Source organism: Apodemus sylvaticus, chromosome 9 (assembly GCF_947179515.1).
Source record: "Apodemus sylvaticus chromosome 9, mApoSyl1.1, whole genome shotgun sequence".
Classification (NCBI taxonomy): domain Eukaryota; kingdom Metazoa; phylum Chordata; class Mammalia; order Rodentia; family Muridae; genus Apodemus; species Apodemus sylvaticus.
The window spans coordinates 68973729-68989117 of NC_067480.1; positions in this window are offsets into that span (position 1 = coordinate 68973729).

Consider the following 15389-nt stretch of genomic DNA (forward strand, 5'->3'; position numbering starts at 1 on the left):
TTATCAAATCTTACTAGATGTATATATGTTTTTATAGAACTATTCTGATAATAAAAGAATAATAATTATATAATTATAATGCATTTTGGCTACTGTTAATGAATATAAAAGTGTAACCTTAGTATTCAATAAATCACAAAAAAAGACAATCAGACATAATTTATCTCTTGATGAGGAATACTTTCCTTATTAACTGGCCCTTCTAAATCATTGTTACCCCATCTATACTGTACTAGCTGGTTTTGTGTGACAACTTGACACACAGTTATCACAGAGAAAGGAGCTTCAGTTGTGGAAGTGCCTTCATGAGATCCAGATGTGGAGCATTTGCTCAATTAGTGATCAAGGGGGGATGGCCTAGCACCTTGTGGGTGGTACCATCCCTGGGCTGGTGGTCTTGGGTTCTATAAGAAAACAAGCTGATCAAGGCAGGGGAAACAGGCCAGTAAATAACATCCTCCCATGGCCTCTGTATCAGCTCCTGCTTCCTGACCTGCTTCAGTTCCAGTACTGACTTCCTTTGGTGATGAACAGCTATGTGGAAGAGGAAGTGGAATAAACCCTTTCCTCCCTAACTTGCTTCTTGGTCATGATGTTTGTACAGGAAAAGAAACCCTGACTAAGACATATACCAGGGGACAGCACGCCATACCCAAGCGGTGCAGGGAGGCAGCTTAACCACCCAGGAGTGCGGAGAAACTGGCTTGCACAGGTGGAACCACCCTCGCTGCTCAGAGGTTCACATCAGGAATCCTCGGGTGGAAACCCTCTGGTTTCTGTCTCTGGCTTGGGACCACCCTCCGCCACCTCAAGGTAGCTAATCACTCAGGAGTTCAGAAAAGCCATGCAGCATGGTAAGATCACCCATGCTGCTCAGAGGAAACAGCCAGAAAACCTGAGGACACAAAAGCCTAGGATCAGCATGGGAAAGGAGTCTTCCGATTTCTGCCTGCACCCAGAGTTGATTGGGGCCACAGAGCTACATACCCAAATACAACCACAAGAGAGTGGGTCTCACAGGAATACCTACATACCACTGTACACAGAGAACAGGTCTCCTAGGAGCACAGATACAGAGGCTTGCATGATAGATAAGCCACAGTCAGAGACAGCAACACCAGCTAACCCCAGAGATAACCAGACGGCAAAAAGGAAATGCAAGAACATTATCAACAGAAATCAAGGCAATATGGCAACAGCTGAACCAAGTGCTCCCACAACAGCAATTCCTTGATACCCCAACACACCAGAAAAGCAAGACTTGGATTTAAAATCACAGCTCATTATCTCGATAGAGGATTTCGAGAAAAACATAAATAACTCCCTTAAAGAAGTACAGAAGAACATGAGTCAACAGGTAGAAGCCCTTAAGAAGGAAACACAAAAATTGCTTAAAGAAACACAGGAAAACATGGGTCAACAGGTAGAAGCCCATAAGGAGGAAACACAAAAATCACTTAAAGAAGTACAGGAAAACATGGGTCAACAGGCAGAATCCCTTAATGAGGAAACACAAAAATCCCTTAAAGAATTACAGGAAAACACAAACAAACAAGTGAAGGAACTGAACAAAACCATCCAGGATCTAAAAACAGAAGTAGAAACAATTAAGAAATCACAAAGGGAGACAACTTTGAAGATAGAAAACCTTGGAAAGAAATCAGAAGTCATAGATGTAAACATCAACAATAGAATAAAAGAGATAGAAGAAAGAAACTCAGGTGCTGAAGAAACCATAGAAAGCATTGACTTAACAGCCAAAGATAATTCAAAGTGCAAAAAGCTTGTAACCCAAAACATCCAGGAAATCCAGGACACAATGAGAAGACCAAACTAAAGGATTATAGGTATAGAAGAGGGCAAAGATTTACAACTTAAAGGGCCAGTAAATGTTCTCAACAAAATTATCGAAGAAACCTTCCCTAACCTAAAGAGAGAGAGATGCCCATGAACATACAAGAAGCCTACAGAACTCCAAACAGACTGGACCAGAACAGAAATACCTCCCATCACATAATAATCAAAACACCAAATGTACTAAACAAAGAACGAATATTAAAAGCAGTAAGAGAAAAAGGCCAAGTAACATATAAAGGAAGACCTATGAGAATTATACCAGACTTCTCACCAGAGACCATGAAAGCAAGAAGATCCTGGACAGATCTCATATAGACTCTAAGAGACCACAAATGTCAGCCCAGACTACTATACCCAGCAAAACTCTAAATCACCATAGATGGAAAAACCAAGATATTCCATGATGAAACCAAATTTACACAATATCTTTCCACAAACCCAGCCCTACAAAGGATAATAGATGGAAAATACCCATATAAGGAGGGCAATTACACCCTAGAAAAAGGAAGATAGTAATCTTTCAACAAACCCAGACAAACCCAGGATAACCACACAAACATAAAAATAACATCAAAAATGACAGGAAGCAACAATCACTATTTCTTAATATCTCTTAACATCAATGGACTCAATTCCTCAATAAAAAGACACAGATTAACAGACTGGATATGTAAACAGGACCTAGCATTTTGTTGCATACAAGAAACGCACCTCAGTGTCAAATGCAAACACTACCTCAGAGTAAAAGGCTCGAAAACAATTTTCCAAGCAAATGGTCTCAGAAAACAAGCTGGAGTAGCCATTCTAATATTGGATAAAATTAGCTTTTGTCTTAGTCAGGGTAAGACAATTAACTTTTCTATTCCTGCACAAACATCATGGCCAAGAAGCAAGTTGGGGAGGAAAGGGTTTATTCAGCTTACACTTCTGCATTGCTATTCATCACCAAAGGAAGTCAGACTGGAACTCAAGCAGGGTTGGAAGCAGGAGCTGATGCAGAGGCCATGGAGAGATGTTCCTTATTGGCTTGCTTCCCCTGCCTTGCTTAGCCTGCTGTCTTATAGAACCCAAGAATATCAGCCCAAATGTGGTACCACCCAGAAGGGGCCCTCCCCCCTTGATCACTAATTGAGAAAATGCCCCACAGCTGGATCTCATGGAGGCACTTCCCCAACTGGAACTCCTTTCTCTGTGATAACTCCAGCCTGTGTCAAGTTGATACACAAAACCAGCCAGTACAACTTTCAACCAAAATTCATCAAAAAAGATACAGAAGGACACTTCATACTCATCAAAGGAAAAATCTACCAAGAAGAACTCTCAGTTCTGAACATCTATGCTCCAAATGCAACAGCACCCTCATTTGTAAAAGAAACTTTACTAAAGCTCAAAGCACACATTACACTTCACACAATAATTATGGGTCACTTAGACACTCCACTCTCCTCAATGGACTGATCAGGGAAGCACAAACTAAACAGAGACACAGTGAAACTAATTGAAGTTTGTTCCAAATGTGTAGAGAGCCTTATTGAGGTGCCTTGTCACTTGGCAGGAACTTGACTTCGACCAATGTGAAGTTCCTCATCCAGGCTTTGAGTGGGAACTCCTGTGTCAGCCATAATCCCCTCACCTAGGGTGAAGTGCTCAGACAAAGGTGAAGCCTATTCTTCAAGGACCTGCATTCTTCTGAAAAATACTAGCCACCTGTGGAGCAACTGAACTAGTTCTACTAAGAAGCTTCCAACCCTTTCCCCTGCCTATATATATTGGGAGTTCTTCATTAAACTTTGAGACCTTGAATAGCAGGTGCTATCTTGGTCTCCGTCTCTTTTTGCCACCTTCCCATACATCCCCAGCTTCCCTTCCAGGTAATCTGTTCAATGTAACTGCAGGCAAATGGTCCCAGGAAACAAGGTGGAGTAGCCATTCTAATATTGGATAAATTTGACTTTCAACCAAAAGTCATCAAAAAAGATAAAAAAGTACACTTCATACTCATCAAAGGAAAAATCTACCAAGAAGAACTCTCAGTTCTGAACATCTATGCTCCAAATGCAAAGATACCCTCATTTGTAAAAGAAACTTTACTAAAGTTCAAAGCACACATTGCACTTCACACAATGATTGTGGATGACTTCGACACTCCGCTCTCTTCAATGGACTGATCAGGGAAACACAAACTAAACAGAGACACAGTGAAACTATTAGAAGTTTAGACCAAATGGATTTAACATATATATAAAAAAACATTTCATCCTAAATCAAAAGAATATACCTTCTTCTCAGGATCTCATGGTATCTTCTCCAAAACTGGTCATATAAGTGGTCACAAGACAGACCTCAACAGATATAAGAAGATCAAACTAATCCCATGCCTCTTATCAGATCACTATGGAGTAAGGGTGGTCTTCAATAGCAGCAAAAACAACAGAAAGCCCACATACACATGGAAGCTGAACAATGCTCTACTCGACGATACCTTGATCAAGGAAGAAATAAGGAAAGAAATCAAAGACTTTTTAGAATTTAATGAAAATGAAGGCACAACATGCCCAAATTTGTGGGACACAATGAAAGCAGTGCTATGAGGAAAACCCATAGCTCTGAGTGCCTCTAAAAAGAAACTGGAGAGAGCATACACTAGCAGCTTAACAGCACACCTGAAAGCTCTAGAACAGAAAGAAGCTAATATACCCAAGAGGAATAGAAGGCAGGAAATCTTCAAACTCAGGGCTGAAGTAGAAGTAAAAAGAACAATATAAAGAATCAACCAAACCAGTAGCTGGTTCTTTGAGAAAATCAAAAAGATAGATCAACCTTTAGCCAGACTAACCAGAGGGCACAGAGACAGTATCCAAATCAACAAATTCAGAAATGAAAAGGGAAATATAAGAACAGAAACCGAGGAAATTCAAAAAATCATCAGATCTTACTACAAAAGCTTATGATCAACACAACTGGAAAATCTGGATGAAATGGTCAATTTCCTAGACAGATACCAAATAACAAAGTTAAATCAGGATCAGATAGACCATCTAAACAGTCCCATTACCCCTCAAGAAATAGAAGCGGTCATTGAAAATCTCCCAACAAAATTCTATCAGACCTTCAAAGAAGACCTAACACCACTACTCTTCGAACTATACCACAAAACAGAAACAGAAGGAACACAACCCAACTCGTTCTATGAAGCCATAATTGACCTGATACTACAAAAAGATCCAACAAAGAAAGAGAACTTCAGACCAATTTCCCTTATCAATGCAAAAATACTCAATAAAATTCTTGCCAACTGAATTCAAGAACACATTAAAATGATCATTCACTATGATCAAGTAAGCTTCATCCCAGGGAGGCAGGGATGGTTCAATATACGGAAATCCATCAGTGTAATCCACTACATAAACAAACTCAAAGAGAAAAAACACATGGCCATTTCATTAGATGCTGAAAAAGCATTTGACAAAACTCAGCATTCTTTCATATTAAAAGTCTTGGAAAGATCAGGATTTCAAGGCAATATACAGCAAACCAATAACCAACATCAAACTAAATGGAGAGAAACTTGAAGCAATCCCACTAAAATCAGGGACTTGACAAAGCTGACCTCTCTCCCCATATCTATTCAATATAGTTCTTGAAGTTCTAGCTAGTGCATTTACACAATAAGAGGAGGTCAAAGGGATAAAAATTGGAAAGTAAGAAGTCAAATTATCACTATTTGCAGATGATATGATAGTATACTTAAGTGACCCAAAAAACTATGAGAGAACTCCTACAGCTGATAAACAACTTCAGCAAAGTGACTGGATATAAAATTAACTCAAGCAAATCAGTAGCCTTTCTATACTCAAAGGATAATCAGGTTGAGAAAAAGAATTAGGGAAATGACTCCCTTCACAATAGCCACAAACAATATAAAGTATCTTGGTGTGACTCCAACCAAACAAGTGAAAGATCTGTATGACAAGAACTTCAAGTCTCTGAAGAAATTGAAGAAAACCTCAGAAGATGGAAAGATCTCCCATGCTCTTGGATTGGCAGGATTAATACAGTAAAAATGGCCATCTTGCCAAAAACAATACACAGATTCAATGCAACCACCATCAAAATTCCAACTCTATTCTTCATAGAGTTAGAAAGAACAATTCTCAAATTCTTCTGGAATAACAAAAAACACAGTATAGCTAAATCTATTCTTAACAGTAAAAGAACATCTGGGGGAATCAGTATCCCAGACCTCAAGCAGTACTACAGAGAAATAGTGTTAAAAACTGCCTGGACTGGTACAGTGACAGGCAGGTAGATCAATGGAATAGAATTGAAGACCCAGAAATGAACCCACACACCTGTGCTCACTTAATCTATGAAAAAGGATCTAAAACCATCCATTGGGGAAAAAAAGATAGCCTTTTCAACAAATGGTGCTGGTTCAACTGGCGGCTAGCATGCAGAAAAATGCAAATCGATTCATTCTTATCTCCTGGTATTAAGCTCAAGTCCAGGTAGATTCAGGACTTCCACATAAAACCAGACACACTGAAACTAATAGAAAAGAAACTGGGGAAGAGCCTTGAACACATGGGCAACAGGGGAAAATTTCCTGAACAGAACACCAATAGCCTATGCTCTAAGATCAAGAATTGACAAATGGGATCTCATAAAGTTACAAAGTTTCTGTAAGGCAAAGGACACTGTCAATAGGACAAAATGGCAACCAACAAATTGGGTAAAGATCTTTACCAACCCTACACCCAACAGAGGGCTAATATCCAAGATATACAAGAACTCAAGAAGTTAGACTCCAGAGAACCAAATAACCCTATTAAAAATTGGGTACAGATCTAAACAAAGAATTTTCACCTGAGGAATATCAAATGGCTGAGAAGCACCTAAAGAAATGTTCAACATCCTTAATCATCAGGGAAATGCAAATCAAAACAATCCTGAGATTTACCTCACACCAGTTAGAATGGCTAAAATCAAAACTCAGGAGACAGCAAGTGTTGGTGAGGATGTGGAGAAAGAGGAAAACGCCTCCACTACTGGTGGGATTGCAAGCTGGTACAACCACTGTGGAAAGCAGTTTGGTGGTTCCTCAGAAAACTGGGTATCATACTACTGTAGGACCCTGTTATACCATTCCTGAGCATATAACCAAAGGATTCACCAGCACGTAATAAGGACACATGCTTCACTATGTTTATAGTAGCCTTATTTATAATAGCCAGAAGCTGGAAAGAACCTATATGTCCCTCAATGGAGGAATGGATACAGAAAATGTGGTATATTCATAATGGAGTACTATTCAGATATTAAAAACAATGAATTCATGAAATTCTTAGGCAAATGGATGGAACTAGAAAATATCCTGAGTGAGGTAACCCAATCACAAAAGAAAAGTGGTATGCACTCACTGATAAGTGGATATTAGTCCAGAAGCTTGGAATACCCAAGACACATTTCACATATCAGATGATGCCCAAGAAGGAGGAAGAACAAAGAATGGATACTCTGGTCCTTTGTAGAAGGGGAAACAAAATACCCACCTAAGGAGATATAGAGACAAAGGTTGGAGCAGAGTCTGAGGGAAAGACCATCCAGAGACTACCCCAACTAGTGATCCATTCCATATACAGTTAAAAAACCCAGATAGGTAATATCAATGTCCACAAGTGCTTGCTGACTGGAGAGCATATAGCTGTCACCTGGGAGGCTCTGCTAGTGCATGAGAAATACAGAGAGGGACACTCTCAGCCAGCCATTGAACTGAGCACAGGGTCCCCAATGGAGGAGCTAGAGAAAGGACCCAAGGAGCTGAAGGAGTTTGCAGCACCATAGGAGGAACAACAATATGAGCCACCCTGTACTCCCAGAGCTCCCAGGAACAAAACCATCAACCAAAGAGTACACATGAAGTTACCCATGGCTCTAGACACATAGGCAGCAGAAGATGGCCTTGTTAGACACCGAAGGGAGGAGAGGCCCTTGGTCCTGGAAAGACTTGATGCCATAGGGTAGAGGAATACCAGGACAGGGAAGTGGGAGAGGGTTGATTGGGGAAGGGAAGGTGGCTTATGGGATTTTCGGGGTGAAGGGGGAACCAGGAAATGGGAAAACATTTGAAATGTAAATAAAGAATATATAAAATGTTCAAAAAAAAAGAAAAGAAATATACTCAACTAAAATGTTTGGGAAGTGCTGAGAACAGGAATATATAAAATGAGCGGGGCGGTGGTGGCTCACACCTTTAATCCCAGCACTGGGGAGGCAAAGGCAGACAGATTTCTGAGTTCGAGGCCAGTCTGGCCTACAGGACAGTCAGGGCTACACAAAGAAACCCTGTCTCAAAAAAAAAAAAAAGAATATATAAAGTATCACCACAGGGTAAAATCAGTAGGATCCAAACCTGCATGAGTTTGCAGGACAATGATACAGTTCCTTCCCAGAGATGGTAAGAAAAAATATTTAAAGGTAGATATTTACACGTGCAAATGTTTTTCATAAAAGAACATATTTACAGAGACTAAAAAGGTTAACAACTCAACCTAAACTATTATGTTTAAGGATTTTTATCATAGATTTAATAAATTATAAAGAAAATGTATAGCTCAATAGGAGAACACCTGCCTAGCACTCTGAAGGCTGTGAGTTCATCCCCTAGCACTAAGAAAAGAAAGTAAAAGTTCATTTGAAATATTAGGACAGTGGCTGCTCTTAAAGTGAGGGAAGGATATAGCCATGTCTGGGTGAGGGTGAGAGGACCGCACAACCTCCAGGCCTGACCTTAGGTCCTTAGCACCTTAGGAAAGTCATCCTTTCCAGAAACTAGGCAATCAGTCACCAGCTCCAGGAACAGATCATAATGTTCAGGAACAAGGCCATAAAGTCCAAGGAACAGCCTGGATATAACCACAAAGATGGGAAAATATTTTATATTGGGATGGGCCATCTGTGCTGGGCAGCCAAATAGGGTTTGGGTATTTCATCCTGAGGTTAAATGTTTGTGACACAGGAATACAGTCTACTGACCATTTGGACACTGACTCATGTAACATCCCCAGTACCACCCACCAATGAAATTTCAGATTACCTAACCATAGCTAAATTTCCCTGGCTTCTTATAAAAAGGCCTGTGTACCTTTGTCTGGGGTTGTCACCATTTTTGTAACTGGCTGACCCCTACATGCAGTTTTCTTCCTTTCATGAAATAAAAACACTCTTGCCAATTGTGTATTTAAGTGGTGGTCTCTGTGCAGCACTTTCAGATTCAACAAGGGGAGCATGTGGAATGCTTCTTCATCTCTCCCTCCTGGTTTGGGTTGAGTCTCGGATGTATACCTCATAGTAACACCTTATTCTATGAATTTGCTTTATATTTGGCAATAACATATCTGACTCTAGAATGTGAAATCTGGAGGGTAGTGTGGGAGGGGTTAGTGTATTGAGGAGAGAGAAACACATGCAATTTATGCTTTGGATTACTGTTCTGAAACAACCAAGCTAGGCTTACAGAGACAAAAGGCACGGTATGGCGGCATCTGGTTGTGTCCCAGCACGTGGGAGGCTGAGCAGGAAGATCACTAATTCGAGGGTAAACTACATAGTGAGATTCTACCTCAAAATAAACAACAACAAAAAATGACTTGTATTTAGTCCTTAATTTTGGAAGCTTGAAATCCAAAAGCTATGCTCAGGCCTGAAACTTCATCATGTCACAAGAGGAATGAGTATGCCTGTCTTTCTCTGTGATCAGCCTTTCTTTCTCCTAATAAAACCAGGAAAGAATTAATTCTTTCAGTCCATTCATTTACAAAAGCCCCACTTCTACATTACAGAGTAGGATGAAGGTTCTACCTTTAGCACTGATTAACATAAGACCTGAGGCCCAAGTTCCTGCATGAGTTTGGGAGGACAAACATAGCTGAACAAAATGAGATGCAGCCTGGCGGTGGTGGCAGGCACCTTTAATCCCAGCACTCTAGGAGGCAGAGGCAGGTGGATTTCTGAGTTAGAGGCCAGCTGGTCTACAGAGTGAGTTCCAGGACAGCCAGAGCTACACAGAGAAACCCTGTCTCAAAAAAATCCAAAAAAAGAAAAAAAAAAGAAAAAACAAAAACAAACAACAACAACAAAAATGAAAACAAAATAAGATGCAACCTTGGTGGGGAAGTTGCCAGGGCTTAGAGATTTAATATAGGGTATGTAAAATGGGCATGGATAAATAGGTTGGCTCTAAGGATCTTGAGGAGTATGTTTTACCCTGAAGATATCAAGAAGAGCCAGTCTAAAACTGGATTTAAGTAGATTTAGGGTTATGGCCTGGAGGTAATGACTGAAAGTCTTCACTTGACAGAGGCCAGCTCTGTAATAGACTTTGTGTCATACACAGGTAGAGCTGAGGGGAGCCTGGTGAGGCCGTGGAAGTACATAAAATGAGTCAGGCGGAGGCTGATGTATAGTGCTGTAGTAGAGGCTTGCCCAATGTGCACCATTCCCAGCCTGACAATGTTAGGGGGTAGAGGTTTCTGAATGTTTGATCTTACAGTGATACAAAAGCCATAGGCACTCAGCTGAAATCAGATTCTCAGGTTTGCATATGTTCCCAGAATTGGAGTTAATGTGTGGTGCAAGCCTCCCTCCTGCTGCTGAGCAGAAGCAGTGATCACAGGGGAAGAACTGATTGCACCTCCTGTGCTGCTGAGCACTGGTGCCTGGCAGGTTGGGTACATCCGATGCTTAGAATGAGGACATTTTCTACCTCTGATAACCTCATGGAAGATCAAGAAGCACACAGGTGGAAAGATGCCTGGCAAATGATGGCCCACAGCATGCAGACTAGGAGAGAAAAAGAGCCCTCCCTTTGGCTTCTACGTATAGGTGACCTCAGCTATGATCACTGCTATTGTTAGGGCAGATAGACACACAGACATTCCCAGGCAGCCTCCTTTTCATCCTGCGAGGCCTCCTTTGTGAAACATCTCTAGTCTTTTCCATAGAGTTAATCTTTCAGTTTGCTTTTTGAGACAGGTCCTCACATTGTCCTCCAGATAGATTTTGAAATCATAGCAATCCTCCATCCTCAGCTGCAAATGGATCTAACTTTGCATGTCAATTTTACAGATCTTATGTCACAGTGCTATGGTTACTTACTTATCTAAGTAATCTCCCTGAGCAGGAGACCTGGTTCAGTCCCTTTTATAGGTCTAACTTGAGTGGTGGCCAAAGACTTAGACAAGAGGAGGGTCAGGTGTGGTGAAGAAATAGTTATAGCTAGAGAAGTCTACTTGACTGGCAGAAGGGGAGTCTTTGTGGGGGGAAAAGTTCAGGCACATAAGGAGATGGTATCTTAGAGAGGTGTCTGCATGAATTTCTGAGTCGAACACAGCCAGTGTTGGGTTCACACACCCCAAAAGACCCTACATTATGCCTTTGTTCAAAGCAGCCTGTGCCTGGCTGAGTGCAACTCTCCTTAGTTACTCAAACCAACTGCATGAGGCTGATATATATAGTCCCTCTTAACCACCAGGTTTCACTAAGTAAACTAACTCCCATCCTTCCCTTGCCTATGCTGAAAAGAAGTTTAAAAACTGTATGAGTTAAAAAGGTATTTCAGAACATGAGTCCATTTTCTTAGTTTTGCTGGCTTGCTAAGGAATCTTTTTCCCCGTACTATAACAGCTAGTCTTAGTTCCTGGGTTTAGTTCCTTGGGTTTTGTTGCACTGGCAAGTAAATAGACTTGGGTTTAGTAACAGGGAAACTAGGAAGCTGGCTGCAGGATCTCAGACATCCAGCGGAACCTTCTTAGAGATTTCTTTTCTACATCTATAAAATATGAGGCATGCTAACTGTTTAATAAAAAAAAAAACAGTCAGTGCTGTTTGATAAAAACAAAGAGACAGACCAACATACAACAGACTAAATAGTTACATCTGCTCTTTCTCTTTCTTTCTAGAGTATATTCATTGACATATACATGCAGCAGGGACAGAACAGAAGTCTAGACTTAGAGTTTATGTGTGTATTTATTTATACTCACCTCATCCCGTGATAGATATACTTGAATGGAGGCAAACTATATTCCTCAGTGTCTTTGGCTACCTCAGATCAAACTGAGCATATGTTATCTTTTCTAACTTCCAAATTTGATTTAACCATGAAATTAAGGGTTAACTCATCTTTTGATTCTGTAATTCCTACATGGCTGATATATCTTCTACCACCTCTTTTCCTTCCTTCTTTCTTTTCCTTCTTTCCTTCTTTCTTTCTTTCTTTCTTTCTTTCTTTCTTTCTTTCTTTCTTTCTTTCTTCTTTCTTTCTTTCTTTCTTTCTTTCTTTCTTTCTTTCTTTCTTTCTTTCTTTCTTTCTTTCTTTCTTTCTTTCTTTCTTTCTTTCTTTCTTTCTTTCTTTCTTTCCGAGATAGGGTTTCTCTGTGTAGCCCTGGCTGTCCTGGAACTCACTCTGTAGACCAGGCTGGCCTCGAACTCAGAAACTGGCCTGCCTCTGCCTCCCAAGTGCTGGGATTACAGGCATGCACCACCACTGCCCAGCCTACCACCTCTTTTCTAAAGCAGGTTTTCTTTGTTAACTTGCAAGTCACAATTGCCCTGCAGCAGAAGTCTCTGTATCCTAGTATCTGTGTGGAGATAAACTCCACTGCATGCAACTCTTTCCACACTCAAATTGTCACCTTAGATTCTTTCCCCCATATAACAGTTACATTTATTAATTGAACAGGTTTTGATTTAGGATGACTGTAAAATGAGAAAAGTCCACAGTCTCTACCACTATGGGATATGTATTTAGTGAGCATTGATTGCAACTGCTTCCTTCATGGTCACAGTGATGAACTAAAATGCCCCTCACCCCTCCACCAGCTCTGTTTGCTTCCTCTACCACACAACAAACTGTGGACCACTAACCAGATGCTAGTAAATGAGAAACAGAAATGGTAAACAGCTTGTCACAGTTGAAACAGACAGCTAGAAATCAGGGAAGAAAGAGAATGTGAAAATCCTCAAATATTCAGTCTACTTCTGACAGCCCATAGTCAAGTAAGAGGGTATCTAAAAAAGAAAATCTGTAAATATGTATAACCACATGTGCACCAAATACAGGCAAGGCCAATTTCATAAAACAAATGCTGTCTATTAGGTCTAAATCCACAAAATAACCATCACAATAATAATGGGTGCTTTAGTACACCATTCTCAAAGATTGACAGGTTGTCCAGACATGAACTAAACAGAGGAATATTGGATTTGAATGAAATCATAACACAAGAGGACAAAAAATATCCTACAGAACATCTACCTGAAATTATTAAAACTATACTTTCTCCTCAGCAGGACAAACAACTCTCTCCACTATTGACTAAACATTAAAAAAAAAAAAAACCTCTTAACAAAACACAGGAAAATTTAAATAACTTTTTGTATTTTATGTGAACATGATGAAATATTAAAGCTTTGAATGTCTAAACAAAGCAACAATCAAGAGACCTAAAACTCAATAACTAAATGGTACATCCAAAATCATTGAAAAACCAAAATAAAAGAAACCCCAAATCAGTAGATGGGAAGATATGAGCAAAATAAGGTCAGAAGTTAATAAAATGGAAGTACAAAAAATTAAAAAGAATCAATTAAATAAAAAGCTGAGTCTTTGGAAATATAAGCACTTTGACAAATCTCAAGTTAATCTAACCAAAGGAAAAGGAACATACATGTAGGAAGCCTTGGGTGAAGGCCTGAGTGAATGTGTGTTAACAGACCCAAATTAAAAAAGTGAGAAATGGAAAAGGAGATATTATATCAGAAATAAAATTATAACAGAAGTAAAATTAAGAAAATTGTAAGAACATACATTAAAAGCCTTTTTTTCCTACTAAAGTTAAAAGTCTAAGAGAAATAGATGAATTCCTAGAAACACCTGACATATCAAGATTAAACCAATAAAAAAAAATAAGTGATTTAAACAGATCTATAACTTGGTTCTGAGACTGAAGGAATAATAAGACATGTCCTAAGTAAATAATACCAAGAATCAGATGACTCACTGCAGAATTTTAGCCTAAGCTTAGAGAAGAACTAATCAGAATACTATGGAAACTACTCCACAAAACAGAAAAGAATGTAAAAGCCAGCAGATGTAGAGGATAGTTATAAGATGCTGACCTCTGGAAATGATACAGCTGATGCATCAACTAATTCAGAGCAGATGCAGTTACCTGTATAAGACCCATACAAGAGGAGCAAATCAATTAATTGCCCTGTAGCAGGAAGTGCTATGTCCTGTTGTCTCTTTGGGGATATCCTACACTGCATGCAACTATTTCACAGTTGAAGTAGCTTCTGTTTCAGGAGACCCATGCCCTGTACTCATTTCTGTGGACAGGGGTAAAGCATTCAAACATAAAATAACGCTAAACAATTTTTTTAAAAAGACAAGATCATTATTTTTCTTGTTAGCCAAAGTCATTGAAATTTGCTCTTGCCTGTTAAAGAACCAACAACCCCACTTATCTTGCAAAATAACTAGACTATTTTCTTATACTTTTGGTTGTGAGCCTAGCCTTTAATGGCTGAGCCATCTCTTCAGCCTAGTAGCATATTTCTATTCAGAGTTTAATTCCATTTCATTTAAAGACTAAGTGAAGTCAAGGCTACACTCTATCTTTAATTACTTACAGTTAGTGTTTAAGCACAAGCAGTATGTGTTAGAAAGGATGTAAAGCAGAACAGCTGCATGTCTCTTACCAAGGTCCTCCTTCAGACTAATGAGATTCCTGATCCAAGGTTAACTGGCAGCACCAGAATCCACCCACTCTGACCCCATCCTGGAGGCATGAGAACATCTTGTCATGAGTGCTTTGGCTTTCTTTGAGAAATCATTTGCCAGGGCTACCATACTGTATTATGATTAACCAGCTTATTTTTGATAGTATTGGCCACATGTAGGTTTAAAATGAGGGCTGGATTTCTGTCCTATGAAGAAAGCAGCATACAGGTTGGATTAATTCTCAGTGTGGGAGTAAAGTGACTGAAGTGTACTTCTTGACCTCCCTTCATGGGAGGAAGAACAGTGCACTATCCTCATTTCTTTTGAGATTTAAGGGGACCACTAGTAATGGCTAGTAGCTTCTGGCAACATGTTCTAGTAGAAAGCCAAAAGGTGCTATGGTCAGGCAATAGGAGGCTTTGAAGTCTATAAAAATCCTCCTTTGTAAATAAAAGAAAAAAATAAAGATACTGATATTGTTCTAGTAACTGGTGATTTCTACCTTTCATTCATCAATATTGGTTGATCACTAGGAATTGTATCAGATATGTGTGCCTTCCCCTCCCAGCCCTTGCATGGAAATTCCAGTCCTATATTGGCCATAATATCTTCCTCCTAGGGTAGAGCTCTCTGGACCAAGGTGAAGCTCTTTGTTCCTCCAGATTTACAAATTCCTGAATTAAGCAGGTGACCCGCCCAGTTGCCTGAGCAGTGGAGCCAAAGCCCGCCCGCTGAGCCATCAGACCAG